At 42.2% G+C, this 17,405-nt stretch overlaps 1 protein-coding gene and 1 long non-coding RNA gene across 2 annotated transcripts in view; both read left to right on the top strand.

Moving 5' to 3' along the window:
* The window catches only part of LOC308335386 (histone H1-like), a gene marked incomplete at both ends in the record, with an annotated part of 327,443 nt that overhangs the window by 141,678 nt on the left and 168,360 nt on the right, over nt 1-17,405 (top strand). The gene's annotated exons all lie outside the window — the stretch shown is intronic.
* On the top strand, nt 7,354-9,562 carry LOC308335430. The gene is made up of 4 exons (XR_013966007.1): nt 7,354-7,391; nt 7,675-7,707; nt 7,818-7,865; nt 8,170-9,562. It is a non-coding gene; the product is annotated as an uncharacterized lncRNA (long non-coding RNA).

Raw genomic sequence — 17,405 nt, 5'->3', positions numbered from 1 at the left:
TGACTTCAATTCAGCTTGTGTAGTAGGTGGCCTTACTTAATGCTGATTGGTTAACACAATTTGTGCCCAAGATGCAGGGCTCCAGACTAACTTTTAGGGAGCACTGGTGCCACCTACCTTTTCATTTGGTAGCGCCACCAGAAATTAGGTAGCATGCCACATAGGGCGCCATTTATTTTTGTAGTGGTTTCCACAATTAAAGGTTTGAATCATAAAACCCCCTTCAAAGGTCACTGTGTAAAAAACAGAAACCTACCTGGTTATACTTCAAAACCCTGTAGATGGTTTGAACCCAACACAAAGTCACTCAGTCAAAGGCAATATTTATATTCCACAAACAGAAAGTCAGTTTAAGGTTTTGTGTTGAAAATTAAATGCAGTCCAAACCTTTGGGATTAATAAAGTGACAATTTGTACAATATCCCATTACCATTATCCAAATTAATTCCTTATTATAATATTTTTACATTTTGGAAAAAATCTTTTGCAATGTGAAATGCCACCGAATTCTTAATCCATGGGCCAAGTTGGCCAACTTGTGAAAGCTGCATACATTGCATTGTGAAGGCAAAAGTTTCTGAATGCTCTCAGAGCCTGCATATCTCCGCGTGCTGAAAATAGCTGATCTACAAGCTCACAACATGTTGCGGACACGACGCGTTGTGAGCTTGTAGATCAGCCATTTTCAGCACACACTTTGTACGACGAAGAATAAATCAGGCATCAGTGCTCTTCACTCACTGGGAGGGAGATTAATGTCTTTTGTTGGCCGATCATCATGTATGGACACAGGCTACCTCCTCGATGCAAACATAAGCTTTGGAAGCTTTTTTTCGTGGCACATTATATGTTTAATCAAACAACAAGTTTACCTCCTCACTCATTGTTTGGGTCGGGAGCTTACAGTCTATGGTCGGGAGTCGGCTGTCTGTGTAGATCATGACTGATCATCATGCAGTTAGATATGCACGCTGCGCTCCAGTGAAATTGTACAGCTGAGAAAGATGACTTAATTTGTGTCGGATAAGATGCGTTCAGACCTGAACGATCATATGCGACCTATTAATTCGCACGCTGGAGCCCTGCCAAGACGTCCACAGACGTCCTAGGAGTTACCGAATGTAGTGTAATTTTTTTTGGATGCCAACGACAAACCTCTGCCCCAAATACGGCCTGTTATAGTGCCACCATGAGGCCGATTTAGGCAAAACACATTTCTGTAAATAACTCAATTCGGTATACACTATCGGTATACACTATCTCCATAGTCATGTGATCAACACAGATCTGCACCATTTCCCATCTTCCATCCTGATTGGCTAAGATTGGCTTCCAAAACTCACATAATTTGTCCGTTTCGAACAAAATGCCACAAATCACAAACAGTGTGCAATTTCCGTGGAATTATACACGCACATTTACACTAGACCGAGGATGACATGCCACAATTTATTTTCAAAATCAGACTCACGGTGGCGCTATAACAGGGCAATTCCTGTTTTTACCTAGAACTGCATCGATCTGTATACAACTTATGTATGCGCACTCCATAGAGGCCATGGAAAAACATTTTCCCTGCATCCCTCCACATCTGCCGGTTATAGCGCCACCATGAGGCCGATTTCTGCAAAACACATTGTTTATGTAAATCGCACAGATTTCATCCAAATCTCACGGTACACGTGATCTCTGTAGTCATGTGATCAAGACGAGCCTGTTGGGTTTCTCAGATTCTACACTGATTGGCTAAGATTGCCTTCCAAAGTTTTCAGGAGTAGCCTGTTTGTACAAAATGCTGTCCTGCTCATCCAGAAATCTATCCTCAGAGATGCTATGAGTGATCTGGCTCTGCATTTCCTCAACAAAATGAAGAACATTGTTGCAAAAAACAAACATATATCTATTTTTAATATTACTCATATTACTCAAACATTTTGCCAAACATCACACACACTATCCTCCTGGTGGAGACCTGTGCCCATAAGGGCACTTTTTCTAGTTCTTTGTGAAACCGTCGTTCTACAGAAGTATAAAATAAATTAAGGTATAGAACTGTAAACCATGGCCTGGGCTGTGGCTCAGTGGTCCAGGTACCTTGGCTGGTAATCCAGTCTGGCAGTGTGCCGCGGGTTCGACTCCTGATCCCGACGGCCTTTACCACATGTCACTCCCCCATCTCTCTCCCCATTTCCTGTCAGCCTACTGTCTGTCTGTCCCTCTATAAAAAATATAAAATAGAAGGTGGAAGCTGCAAAAAAAACCATAGAATGTATGTGCATTCACTGCATCACGATATATATATACGATATCTCTGCAATCGTGGAGACATTGCATCGTCTCGACGATATGTATGCCGATATCGCCCACACCCCTACCTTTTCCTTGGGCCGCTGCTTCTGCCGCTTCTGGTTGTTGCAACTTGCGGTCGCTGTGCGTTCAGGAGGACAGACGTCACAGGGAACCTCCTCCTCCTTCAACGGGCCGACCACGTCTCCATGCACCCCTGCCTTGCGCTTCCGGTTGTTGCAACTTGCGGTCGCTGTGCGTTCAGGAGGACAGACGTCACGGGGAACCTCCTCCTCCTTCAACGGGCGGACCGCGTCTCCATGCGAACCGTCACTGACCGAGGATGGTCTGCTCCGTCTGTCGGACGATCTCCTGCGCACGGCGGCCGTCCCAGAGAACATGGTGGCGGCGTTGTTGTTGGCGCAGAGATCATCCAGTGGTCTGTCTGGTGGATCGCAGGGGCTTCGACACACGGGGCATCTCACCTTCGAGGCGATTTTTTTCGCGCTTTTAATCACGGTAAAGGCCAGACAGATGGAGCAGTGGAAGGAATAGGACGGGACGTCACTGACCGAGGCCATGATGGACCACAGCTCTGGGCAGGAGAGCAGAGGACCTCAGGTCTGGGGAGTTCCGAGTAGACCTGAAAGGAGACAGACACTTTATATTTAATTATGCAATATCTGACTGTGACAAACACGAGAACATTTTACTATGTAGCCATGGGCAACTGAATGCGGCCCCCAACATCACTTAATGCGGCCCTGGGGCCCCATGTGGCCCCCACCATGACAGGAAAAGAAAAAACAGAATGAGTTAGAATCACAATACTGAGATATTGATTAGTAGCTTAAAGCTGCTATAAGCAATAATATGTACAATAACAACATTTTAATGACCTTTTTTATATTTATTTTTTGGTGTTCAGACAGCCAGCAATGAGTAAAAGGCTCCCAATTATTTTTTTTAAGTATAACTAAATGCATCAAACTTAATCAAACTTTTTATTTTCAGGATTCCAATTCAAAACTAGCAAAAAAATAGGCTACTGTAGTATTCCAATTCAAAACTAGCATTGACGGTTCAACAGAGTGGGTCTAACTGTAGTTATGATGGTTCAACAGAGTGGGTCCAACTGTAGTTATGATGGTTCAACAGAGTGGGTCTAACTGTAAAAAACAGTGGCATAACCGATGGTGCAACCGGTGCGATGCACCGCGGCCCAGCGCCCCCAAGGGGCCCATGAAGGGGGAATAAGAAGAGAAAACAAGAATTGATGCAAATCAATAAATTACCAGCTGCTGCATTATCTCCAGAATTGTGCTATTATATGACATGTATACATCTGTGTGTGTGTGTGTGTATTTAATGTGTTGACATTAAATAAAACCACTGACATAGAAACATGGGTTTTTCAGAAAAATATAATTTTGCACACTTTTAGACCATGTCTGTGGTCATCATATGGGCATATATGTGCAGTGCAGTTATCGACAGAGGTAGTAGTTTGCAGCAGTAATTGTGTCGTTTTTGAAAGGACATGACATTAGTGAAGTGTCTTGTTTTTCTCCTAGAAGCCAATAAGGACAACCAAATGAGCCTATAACAGTCCATTTGGACAGTCTCAGAGTTTGTTCTAGGGTCCTTTGGTTCCATTTTGTACTAGGCTACACTCACACTTACAGTCAGTCCTGTTGTTGTTCTCACACACACACACACACACACACACACACACACACACACACACACACACAGCTGGTAATTAATTGATTTGCATAAATTATTGTTTTTTTTATTATATCAAAGTCCATGACTTTCGTCATATTATTACCAGCAGCTTTTATATGTGTGGTGGTGGTGGTGGTCCACAGAAGAAAAAAATAGCAGATCTACAAGCTCCAAACATGTGAAGATATGAATATGATGCAGTGTGAGCTTGTAGATAGGCTATTTTATGTATTTTTGATTATTATATATTTGGCAAAGGAATGGTTTTGGTCATACAAGGTTTTCACCTGACAGCAATATATCTGACTATCAGTAGGCCTAGTCAGTCAGTTTGACCAGATTGCATTCAAATTTGCTACTATGAGTATGAGGTTTCCACTTGACAGCACTCACACAGCACTCACACAGCCAGGGGGGACCCCCTAACTCATCTGGGGGGGGACCAATGTGACGCTGGCAGGGGATTCGTCCCCTGCGTCCCCTAGGTTATTGCGCCCCTGCCACAGATACATAGTGATAATAGCCAATCTGCAAGCTCGTTGTGAACTTGTAGATCGGCTATTTTCACAATTGTTGCCTCTATCTTTATCATTTAGTAATCTGGACAATGATTGACCAGTTTTGGTTTTGCCGATTACTTTAGATGCAGTAATGGTATATTTTCTTTTAGAGCCTTTGAGGTATTATAAAAGTCTTAAATTGTCACTTCACTGTCATCTGGGGTCCCCCCCCCCCCACCCCCAAATCATGTTAGGGTGGCCAGACGTCCGGTTTCACGCCGGACAGTCCGGTTTTAGACCCACCTGTCCTCCTCTCACATCAACCTCTGGCCGGACACATAATTGTCAGTTTTTTTGTGATATACAGTGCTTGTGCCATAACTGTCATTTACGTCGTCTGCCTGGGTATTAAAATCTCTGCAGCGCTGCTCAGCTCCGAAGCGAGTGGAGACGTTCGGAGTGTTGCCATGTCCGCTTAATTATAAGCGACTTTGGGCTTGTTTTATATAATAGGCTACTAAGCCTAGTCAGGCTTCTTTTGGGCTTGTTTTCATAGACATGGTTGCTTGGTTCTCTTCCAAAACCTGGCAACACTGCCAGTGGGATGGTCGGTTTGTTACTTTGTTGAGCTCTCAATTTAGTATAGTTAATGCAGAGATAAATAAACCAAATATGCCGAAATGAAAAACTACATTTAATGAGCAATATGGAGCTCGACATCATAAAGAAAGGGAGGCTAAAGCACTGTGAACATACATATAGGCTACTGGCTTCATTCTATTTCTATGTCCCACACCGATGACCATAAGACTGTATAAAAAACCCCACAAGAAAGAGATTAAACATAAAACATACCGGTATCTAAACATGAAATAAAATAAATTGATTATAAAATGAATGGCCTTTGTGGTACCCTATAGCCTAATTTAAAAAGGTTAATTTAATTAGCAAATATATGTTCTCTGTGGACATAATGCTGGAGAGGATGGTGGTGAAAATCAGGTGCGGTGCAATAGTAGTAGTAATAATATTAATATCTGGAATCTGGGGGGGGGGGGGGGGTTCGGGGGAGCGACTAGCGAGCCCCGCAAAAAGTGTCCTCCTTTCTGAGGTCTTGCAGGTGGCCACCCTAAATCATGTGGGGACCCACAGGTTGAGAACGACTGGTAGCCTATATGAATACTCAATATTGCTTTAAATGGGGGGCATGAGAAAACGGAAATATTTTATTGGCACACACACAATCTTATCTGGTTCTTGGGGTTTCATTAACACTGACTGCACCTGGTGTGGTGCCTGCTCCTGCTGCTGAGGAGGAGGAGAGGAGACCTATCTGTCGCCTCCCCTGTGTAATCTAAATAAAGTGTAAAGTAAATACAAAAACCAAACCAGGCAAGCAACTGTGAATGAATCCACGTTAGGCTGGAAATACAGTATGCAGGCTTGGCAACAGCAGAGCAGAAAATTATCTCAGGTCGCAAGTTTGACAAGCTAATTGACCAGACTGCTTTCCAAGCAGCTGGTGAATAGAGTCAGGACGAGACTGTGATAACGTCATACTCAAGTGCCCGGAGGTACCTACTTCAAGTAACACACGTTGTTTGATGCCCTGCAACTATCGTTCAGTAAACTATACTTACCCAAGCTTTTGTAGTATTCCTTGCCTCTAAACAAGAATACGACGGTGAAAGCCTGGTTTGGTTTCAGGGGCTATCGGTCGCAGGAAGAGTAACACCAAGGATTGGTCAGTGATGTCACTGACTGGCTGGTTTATAAACAGCTTCAAGTCCATAATACTTCCGTCCCAGCTAACATTTCCCCGCTAGCTACCGCCTCCCGCTGTCGCCTTCACAGCGTAGCACGCCCGGGCTGGCTTGGACTTCCCCCCGCTGTCCGCGCGTCAAACGATCGCGATCAGTTACTTTTTAATGCGATCGTGAATTTACAGCGATTTACAGTCCCTCCTCACGCTGACGTAAGGCTTGCCTCCCCCGCCCGTCTCTCTCTCTCTCTCAGACAAGGATGTGCATTATATGTATAAAATACATAATTTTTTAACTATTGAATATAATTAAGTGGATTCTTCTTCTACTTCTTCTTCTTGCGGTTATATTTATTATTATTATTATTGTTGTTGTTATTAATAATAATAATAATAATATGTACCTGCAGACTAATAATTATAACTTTAGTTCAGGCTAGCCTACCTAGCCTGGAGCCGAGGCTTTACCCGGCATGCATTGCAGTGTTGTTGTTTTTGTTGAATCGACGTACGGGGGTGGAGGCAGTCGCAGAAGACAAGACTCTCCAACAAATGCTTATATTAGTTCTTACACAGTTTTTCTCCGGAGAAATTCAGTTGAAAGGTCAGTGTATTTTTATATCCGATATCTACCGTGTGTAGTGTAATTGCCCGTGTTAGAATCGTTTCGATCTTTATCTGTGTATGTTTCCCTCTAGCTAGCTAGCCTAGCTACCTGGGCAATCTATTGTTTGGACGAGGGGATAAGGTTAGCATTAGCAAACGTATAACTCATGCTATTTTAACAGGTAACTTCTTATTGTGTTGATAAGTCCTTAAACACAATTATTCGAATTAGATAAGATTTGATACGTTGCTTGTGTAGACTACATAAACAGCATTTAGCTGTAAATCACATTTTTTGTCATTCTTTGTTTTAGAACTTCTCCTATGGTACCACATCAATACAGCATGGGGTCTGTGTGTATGTGGGGTCTGCAAGGCTAAATCTTCGTCAAATGTCTGTCTTGCAAATGTAAAAAATATCACATAGTAGGCTAATGTTTAAAACAGACTTTTTTTGTTATTCTATTATAGGTGCAGATGCAGTGACCAAAATGAGCATTGCCATGCAGGTATTTCTTTTACTCTTCTCTCTGTTGTCTCCTCTAAAGGAACTTTGCTAGGCCACAATTGCAAATAAAGATTTGTCTAATTACAACACATTTTGATTTAATTTTTGTCATTTTAGTCATTTTGTTGTTTTATTCTAAGCCTGATTTTTACACTTGGTTGCATGCTGAATATAGCTGGTCTACAAGCTCGCAGCACATTGTGTGCTTGTAGATCTTCTGTTTTCATCAAATTGATTTTTATGTACATACAATGTTTACCATTTTGTTGTTACTGTGATTTCAGACACAGGACTTGGATCTGTTGGGCGTACAAACGGTAAGAACATTTCTACCACTGAATTAAGGTTGCATGCTACAAGCTCTCTTGCCTCAAGTTTGCTGTTACATTTGAAAGAAATTTGACTTGAATTTGATTTCATTTTACAGACAAGGTGACATGCTGTACAGAGCTGAGACATCGTTCTTTAATTTAAGGTAATTGTTCATTTTACCAAGGACAGAAAATTGGCACCCAACAATGTGTAACTGTGTACCATTGTTACCATCATAACATTTTAAATGACTGAGGTGTATTATGATGAGTACTGTGGCACTCTGTGCCACACTATGAGCTTGTAGATCTGCTATTTTTCAACAGATAACAGCTTTTAAAATAATGTTTAAAACCTATGAGGCGACACAGATGCGTCCTCAGGTCTAAATGGGTTAAGGCAGTGGTTCTCACAGCCATCAAAACGTTATCCCACAATAATTTATTTAATTAATTCTGTGATTTCAGACGAACTTTCGCTGGAGGAAGACCTATCGACTTCAAATGCAACCTCTGCTGGAAAGGCTACCACCAGTCGGGTTTCCCTGACCCTCTACTATACGCAACATCCAGACCTCAAGGAACGCACCCAGCTTTCCGTGCTCGGACATACAGACATGGGGACATACATACATTGCTACGCTCAGAAACTCCTGACTCCACTCAGAAGAGAATTGGTGTTTTAAAGACTTAAGCACTTACACTTGAGAACTGATGTCTTCTAAATCCTCACAGATTTTAGTTAAAACATTTGCTGCAAAATAATATATATTTACAGATTTGTGCCACATTTTCACGATGTTTCAAAATTAGCAAATCTACAAACTCGTTTTCAACAGCTTACAGCTTTTTAAATAATGGTTAAAGTGGCTAAAACCAGGGGATCTTGGACTTCAGTGACAGGGACCTGGGGTCTGAGAGCCGGAGACGTTGGACAGGGTGCATTTTGGAACTTCTGCTGGCGGCCACCACCAGTCAGGCTTCATAAAGGAAGGAAACGGACAGGCACGGCAGGCAGCTCATCAAATGGTGGTCCGTGGCTCAAATGGTGAATAACTTTGGCATGAAAAGGGTTCAAACCCACCGCTATAGGGGTTTCCAAATGGACTCTTGAATGTATGCTGCACGATTTCTTGCTCAAAAGGTGAATCTCGATTGTGTGTTCTGTTTATTGCTGTGTAACTGTTATTGCAACATTACTGGGCCTACATAACTAACTCCACACAGAATAGACTTGGTGTTTTATAGAAATTAAACTTGAACTGATTCCACAAAATGTCTTCTAAATCCTCGCAGATTTTAGTTAAAACGTTCACTGTGTTTGGGCCACATTTTAGTATTAGCAAATCTACAAGCTTGTGAGCTTGTAAATCTGCCAACAATCTAACAGCTTTTAAAATTATGGTTAAAGTGTTTGAATGGTATGACTGTTTTCTGAAAAGCCTAGATGTTTCTGTATCATTGGTGTTCAAACGATTTACTCCAATCTGAAAATATGTTGTTCCAGGGACCGCGCTACGAGCTTGTAGGTCTGCTATTTAGTTTTATCCTGAAAATGTGCAAATCTTTGAATATATATTGTTTCAGAGCAAACGTTTTTAAACTCATCTTTGCTTCTGGGTAGTCCCTGGAACAACATATTTTCAGATACTGTAGGTGTCTGCGGCCAATTTCATAATATTTCTGGGGTCCTTGACATAACATAATTTGAGAACCACTAATATAGAAACATAGGTTTTTCAGAAAACTGTGGAAATGTGGACACAATCTTATCCAACATGTTCTGGTGGTTTCAGGAAAGTTGGTGTTTTATAGATTTTAGAAGCCAGTGGTTCTCAGAGTGGTCTTAAAGTGCATTCTCAGCAAAATGACATAAAAATCAACCACTTGTATTCTAAACTTGGTTGTTTACATATTTTTTCTATGTGCCTAAATGATTTCATTGTAACCTTTTTTTTTCCTAATAAAGAAACAAAATTAAGTATACATTTGCTGCTTTATTATGTTTCTATAAATATGTGGGAGGGAGGTGAGCATGGGGGAGGATCGAGGGGTGCGGCGTCATATGGGGGGGGGGGGGGGGGGGGTGTCATAAGACAGCTCCACGCTGTCCTGCTGCTGCCGTCGTAGCTGACGTTCGAGTCGCGGCAGAGAAGCGGGGCGCCGGCTACACGCGCGTCGGCGCGCACGGCACACGCTGATCAAGAACGACGCGGCCACATCGTGCGACGCGCCCGGCGGAGGACACGATCGGCGGCGCGCGGCGACCGCCTCCCGCAGGCGGCGCGCCATAACTTGCTAGCTGGGGTGTTGCATAACAGTGACATCAATGGCCTCTCCTGGTCATCTTTGCCACCTTGTTTCACAATACTGTGTTCATGGCACGCTGCCTGTGATCAGCACAACAAACTCGCAGCTGTAGACAATTTTGTCACCGTCGCGCTAATTAAACACTAGATGGGATTATTATGTCATGTCAGCAGTCAGCACTATCAGAATTTGATGTAACCCAGGTAAAGTAATCTGTCACTCTGCAAGTTTAACTAAAGTTTGTCCAAAGTCATTTCTGATAGCCAGGCTGGAGCCCTGCAGTCTTACAGATACAGATTGATTTAAAGTGAAACATGCAAATTGGTGTAAACATATATACAGATTGAATGTATCAAATCCCATCGCAAAACATTGCATGACACGCAGCCCCCCCCCACCCCACTGGTAAAAACTAGCTTAATTTGGGACCCTTTTTGCAAATAAGTCAAATCATTCAATGAATCATCTTAGGCCTGACTGTATACGTGCACAACAGATTGATGCATGCTTGTTGTATGAGACTTTATTGAGCTGCCTTTAATCTTCTATGATTGATTAAGTTTTTACCATCACTCTGGGATTCCTTGTGAATGAAAAGTGAAATACAAATAAAATGCATTATTATTATTGAGGGAAAAAAGAAAAACAACTGTGTACAATGAGGAATAACATTACCCTCGGAGACCAACATGTATGCTTTTGTTTCAAATGAGAACAATAAACATTGACTGAACTCACCTATGGTAGTGGATGATGATAGGTCTTATTATTTCTGTAGGCCGTTACAATTCCTACTTATGACAACTTTCAACAGTAGCCTACTAATGTTTCCACTGGTAACGTCTCTTCCTTCCAACACACAGGTATGCAGGTCACAAATAATACTTTAATGACTTGCGTCATATGAGCTATGGGTTACTTGCATAAACTTGCATAGAGTTGGGTTAGTTGTCAAGGCAACGAGCTCTTAGCCAATCAGAGGCAAGGCGGACAACCCAACTTAGCCAATCACGGCAGCTTCCTTCTCTGGAACTATGGGATTGTATGTTGTGGATCTTATGTTTAACCTAACGGTCGGGAAACAGCAAATCTACAAGCCCGCAGCGCGTCACTTTCGCGAGGCGCTGTGGGCTTGTAGATCGTCTATTTCCAGACCTACGCGTGCGGACTAGGCCGTGGCCAGGGTGCATCAATGCATCCCTGTACAAAACATTCTAATCCCTGCTGTTGTTGAAATAAAATAGATTTATAGTTTGGATTTAGGCAATTTTTTCTTCGTAATAGGAAGGCACCACATATAATAGGCACTACTCTTATTATAAGAGTGGTGCCTGTTGGAGCCTCTACAGCGGTGTCCGTTGGGCACTGGCCTACTTGGAATGATGCAAGTTGGAAATGAATGACCCACCCAGATATTATGTCTGTGTCCCTTTTATGCCCATATGGAGTTCTTTGTCAGGCATGCCCAAATATGGAGTCTATGCAGACGTCAGAATGATGTCAGAACAGGCCAGCTCCATATATGGAGGCCCTGGGCAGGGGCCCTGTCAGAGAGTCGGTTCTACTTCTAACCAACCGTAGGCCCGACCGACTTGTCACCGGGCACTGCACTCCCTGCAGTGGGGTGTGGAACGCGTGTGTCGAATTTGGATTTCAGACGTACACACAGATACTTCGTTAATTTATAGTTAAATTATTATTACTTTTTTTTTTTTTACTGTTCTTCTCTTTTGTTCACTTTTATCAGTATTATGTATGGACTGTCATACTCTGTGGTAGGCAGCTGATGTGAACACAACAGTGGTTTAGTTTGGAGGTTTGTAAGTTTGGAGGTTTGTAAATATATCCGCTGTGTTTGGGCGCCCTCTAGTGGTGGTGTCTTGACATGAGACAGCGACACCCTGCGAGTGTTTCATACTATTATAATTTGTATGAACAACAAACAAACAACAAAGGCGCAATATTAAAAGGACAATGGGACGATTTACATAAAAAACAATGAACAACCGACAGACAGACAGACAACCAAACAAAACAACAATACACAATTGACTGTAGGCCTACACAATTCTTAGATTTTACTTTTCCACAAAATGAAGAGGAAATACCTCCTGCTGTCATCACATTCATTACATGCACCACATCACATGCACCATATTCTTCAGGCATCCACTTATATTATAGCACCTTTGAGTCATTGTGAGCTTGTAGATCTGCTATTTTCAAATGGCTGGTAAATGTATAGGGCTGAAGTGAAGTGTTTAGTGTAAGTGTGAGGCATCTATACAGTAGAATCTACTGTATAGATGCCTCACACTTACACTAAACACTTCACTTCACCAACCAGTGGAAAAGGGGCCTAAGTGCTGACCATGATCTACTGAGTAGATCATGGTCAGCACTTAGGCCCCTTTTCCACTGGTTGGTTCCCAATGGGAATGCAATAAATGAGGCATTATGTAGGAAACTATGAAAAATAATAGAAAATATGAAAAAGCTACTACTGTGGAAGGATTATCATGTATTAATGTACTTGTATTGATCAAACAATTTAATATAGGTCTAGTTTTTCCCACCAATTGTGGAGCTCTGGCTCATGGACTAAGAACAAAAAAGAACTGAACCACCCGGTGGAAAGGGGGTCTTAATGCGACCCGCAGGTAATATTCAGAATACTGATATATTATTGATTTCAGCTAATTACTAGTATTACAATTGCCTCTTTTTTTAAAGTCCAATGTATTTGTATTTAGTTCATAAAAGTTAACATAACTATAACTAAATGCAGAGCATTGGAATACAATGGGACTATTAAAATAGCCTATGAGGATTATTTGTTTTAATTTCCCCCCAATTATGCCGGTTTAAATGAGCATTTTGCTAATTAATATGATTAATATAATATATTGGTTGACGTGTTTTTCGCGTTAATACACAAAACTGCACCTATACGGACGCACGCACACGCGCGCACCCGACCCTTCATCATTTATATTACAAAGTCAACGTTTGTACCGTGAACGCGCAGCGACGTCACATCATCATCAGGAAGGGCGACAACTCCACGGTTAACTTGAAAACACAGATTACCGGTACATTGTACAATGTACATCATTCTAAACTGGTTAGTTCCCAGTTACGTTTCATAACGTTGTGCTGCTGATATATCAGGACACATTTAGCAGGCTTTAATGCAGAATCCCGGTGAAGGTTGACTTTAAAGTTTGTCGGTCAATTTAGTTTCATATCTGCATTCTGTTTGGAAGAGCTATGTGTGCTGTCTGCTGTGTTTACGTTTTGGACGTGTCTATAGCTTTCCCCCAGCTGAACAAACGGGCGTTGATCTTTGGTAATTATGGAGCGATCTCTATCATCATCTCTTTATAAACTTAATTTGCATGGCTTGTTCTTTGTGTGGCCATTATTCCACGATTAGTTAATATAATCTTTAATGTGGCTATGTCCTCTGTAATGTTGGCTGACAGTTGTGCTATATCGTGCTACAGTTTTATCGGGTCCCGAAAACATATGTCACCTGTGGACACTACCTGTAATGAATGATATACAGACAATATGAACTATGAAATATGAAATATGAACTATGAACTGAAATACACGTTATGCTGGCAAGTACGTGCCACTGTTGGACTGTAGGGGTGGTGCTGCGTTTCTCCTCTTTCCTTCTACAGACAAGGAGAAGGCGGTGTCGCACCGTTATTGGAGGACACGGGTATAAGAGAGGAAGCCTTCGGCAGCGCGCTACAGAAAACTGAGCTGAGACAGAGACGGTCGCAGACGCCGACACACTGAACGCCACCACCGCCACGCCGTACACGACACAACGCCACCCATCCGAAGACACGCCGAGCTCCTGACCAGACCGCTTCCTTGTGACACGCCAGCCTACTCGGCCTAAAAGGGACGGTCAATCCGAGCTACAACATTGTGTGAGTGTGGTGTTATATGCAACTTCGCTCACTGTCACTGACGAGTCATATCCTCCTTCTCAGCCTCCCCGTCCTGGACGCCGCAGAACAGCGTTGGATCGCCGGCCGCACATCGCTGATTGCCCCGCCGTCTCTTCGAGGACCGCCGACGCAGATGGTCTACTGCTATATGCCAGACTACTCGGCCTAAAAGGGACGGTCAATCCGAGTCTCAACTTTGTGTGAGTGTGACGCTACGTTGTTTCCTACCACCATCGCTTACAGAGTCTGTTTCCTCCTTCCCAGTTTCTGTCCACGGCCGTGGGGCGTGGAGCGACAACCAACTGTCAACGCAGCTCTGCATACCATCGCTTGACAGTTCTCGTTGCCAGGCAACCAACGCCACATACGGGGCTTCCCCTCGTTCGGAGTCCCGGTTGGATAAGAGACAGTGACGTCACGAGGGAGGACGGACAATCTGGGCTCTGGGGCCGTGAGTTGGGGAAGCGATAGTGGTTATTGTTTACTATAGGAGTATTATTGGGCATTTGCTAACTGTGTGGCACGTATTATTGTAGTGTACTGTATACTGTACACAGTACATTGGGTACAGCGGTCATTCAGGCTTCAGAGGGCTGCTTACAGGGGTGGGAATATTCTCAGGGTTGGCTTCACCTGTCTCTTACCGCCCCCTATTGGTGAACACGCATGTTTGTATCTTACTGCTGTGATTTCGATAGAAGTGTTATCCTATTCTGATATAGGCGTATTGCAGTGATCGTTGGTGTGCACTTGATTTGCCGTGGCATCTTTTGTGGGTCGTGTGTACTGATGTGTATACTATTTGTGCACTAATCTTTGGGCTGCTTAGAGACTGGGTGGGAACAAACACTGTGCTATTATCCATATCCCTGAGGTGGACATTTTAAGAGGAGCTTGTGATTACTGCTTATACCGTGCCCATAATATATTGCTACATTTTAATATATTGCTACGTTTAATAATTGCCAGTCATATAAATTGCCATATTTTTATAACTATACATTTATGTATTTTACTTGTATTGTTATATTGATATCCTGCTACATGATTTTATACTTACCTGTTTTATATCAGAGCTTATAATAAACTTGTTACTTTTCTATAACGACCTGCCTGCTGATTGTGGTGTCTCAGGGGTACATGATCATTGAGCCCTGGTTGGGTGACAGTAATAGTAAAAGTAATGCATTAAGTAATCGAGAGTAAAATATCTAATAAGGGTCCATTTGGTTACCAACGCTAGCTGGCGACCACCTGAACACCTTCAAGGACCACTGGTGGTCCCTGGCTCGACCACTAAACTAATGCATTTGTGTTCATGTTGGAAAAGATCTAAATCCGTTCAGCTGTTTTTTGTCGCGTGTGTGTGGACAAAACTAACTTTTATTTATATGTACGAGTTTCAAGGAAACATATAGCCTAACAATTACACACCTCGAAACCTTGAATTCACTGAGATTGTGTTTAGTGTTTGTCTCATTCCTATCATAATTCGAGAATTTGACGACCGGCAGATATAGGCTTATACAGTATGTAGCAAATTATTAGCTAATCATCTAATCACAATTACTTGAGATAATCACTTATTCTTTGCATAATCGTCAATAATTTCTATGTTGGAAAAATGTCTGTATAATTATTTTCTAAAATGGCAGAAATAGCAGAGCTACAAGCTTAAGACATGGCATTTGTGGCATGCTGTAAGCTTTTGTACTTTTGTTTTGTTTTTCTCATTCAATTTTTTATTTGTTTTCTGAACAAGAACACAGCATAGTCATTTTACAGTATACAAAATTGAACTCAACACATTCACTCTCACACGCATACTCGTGCGCACGCACACACACACACACACACACACACACACACACACACACACACACACACACACACACACACACACACAACACATCCATTACAATATCACCTGGTCAGTAAGTCTTTCAGGTCCGACATTAGGTCTGTCCACATTGAAATTGTGCAATTTTGGGCCTGATTAATCCTTGCCGATCAGTTCCAGATAAGCAATGTCCAGAAAGCTTCGCAGCCAATGTGTTTTTGAATCATCATGTGGGGGATTCCAGCGTTGGGCTATGATCTTTTTGGCTTCCGTAAATCGAGAGGTAAAAGAGGTAACATAGAATCATCGTTTAACAGGTGTACAAATGGATCCATCGGAAATTGCACCCCCAATAGATCTGTCAAAGTTCTTCCCCAAAACTCGTAGATCCCCGGACGTTCCCATACCATATGAACAAATGAGCCCAGAGTTCCTGGACACAGAATGTGCAGTATGGGTCAGATGCCAATCCCATTCGGTGCCTAATTCTCTGCGTTACATACGCTCTGTGACAAAACTTAAAGTGTATATACTGATGATTTGGATTCTTTGATGCTCCAGCCACATTATTCCAAGTGACCTCCCAATCTATTTCGTGCCCTTCATCAGCTATATCCCTATTCCAGGCCTCCATTCCTGTAGAGGGGGCATATTTCTGGGCATTTAGTTGATCATATAGATATGACACGATTCGTTTAGGGGCATTTTGAAACAAGTTAAGAATGGGATGGTCCTTTAATTCTGCTCCCCAGGGAACCCCATAGGCTCTACAAGCAGATCTGATTCTGAAATAAAAGAACAGAGAATGCCTATATCAATCCCGTACCTTCCAACTATGTCCTGGAAGTCCATAATATTATTTGCCCTTGCCCTTCTCCTCCCAACTCCTATTGGTGAATGGCCTCCCCCCAGATAGCATATGTTGTTCCACAATGGAGAAGATTTACACCACTTAGTTCCAAACCCTATATATTTCTCTACTGCTCTAAACACCTGAAGTAACATTGGACCATAATACAAATTACATTTCTTAATAGAAATACCCATCAAAAGAAAACCTTTCATTCCTACAGTGTCTAATAATTCCTGTTCAAATTTTTCCCAAGAAGCTGTTTTATCCATCCAAACAAGGAGATTTCTCAACACAAAAGCCCAATGATACAATGCCCATCCCCCATCAGACTTCCCATACTGAAGCACTGACCATTTAATACTAGGTCGCTTATTATTCCAAATATATTTCCTTAATGTGTCCAGCTTTTTCCAATAATTAGCTGGGGGTGCCAGTGGCACCATTGAGCTAATAAAATTAATACGAGGCAGGACATTCATTTTAACCACTGCTATACGTGCCGGTACTGATGATGGCAAATGTTTCCATCTGTTAACATCTTCTATTTTTTTTGACACCAATGAAAAATTTGTTTTTGCTATAGAAGCCAATGAAACACTGATTTGAATACCCAAATATAGCACTTCAGAAATACTTTCAATGTTCAATGCAAGAAAAAACAAACAAAAACAACAATTAAATCGTTAATCGCGATTGTGACAATATTAATCATCAATTTGTGATCAGTGAAAGG

This window comes from Protomyctophum bolini, assembly GCF_963924005.1.
Source record: "Protomyctophum bolini genome assembly, chromosome: 20".
NCBI lineage: Eukaryota > Metazoa > Chordata > Actinopteri > Myctophiformes > Myctophidae > Protomyctophum > Protomyctophum bolini.
Note: the sequence above shows the minus strand (reverse complement) of the source record. Positions and strands in the feature narration are given on the sequence as shown.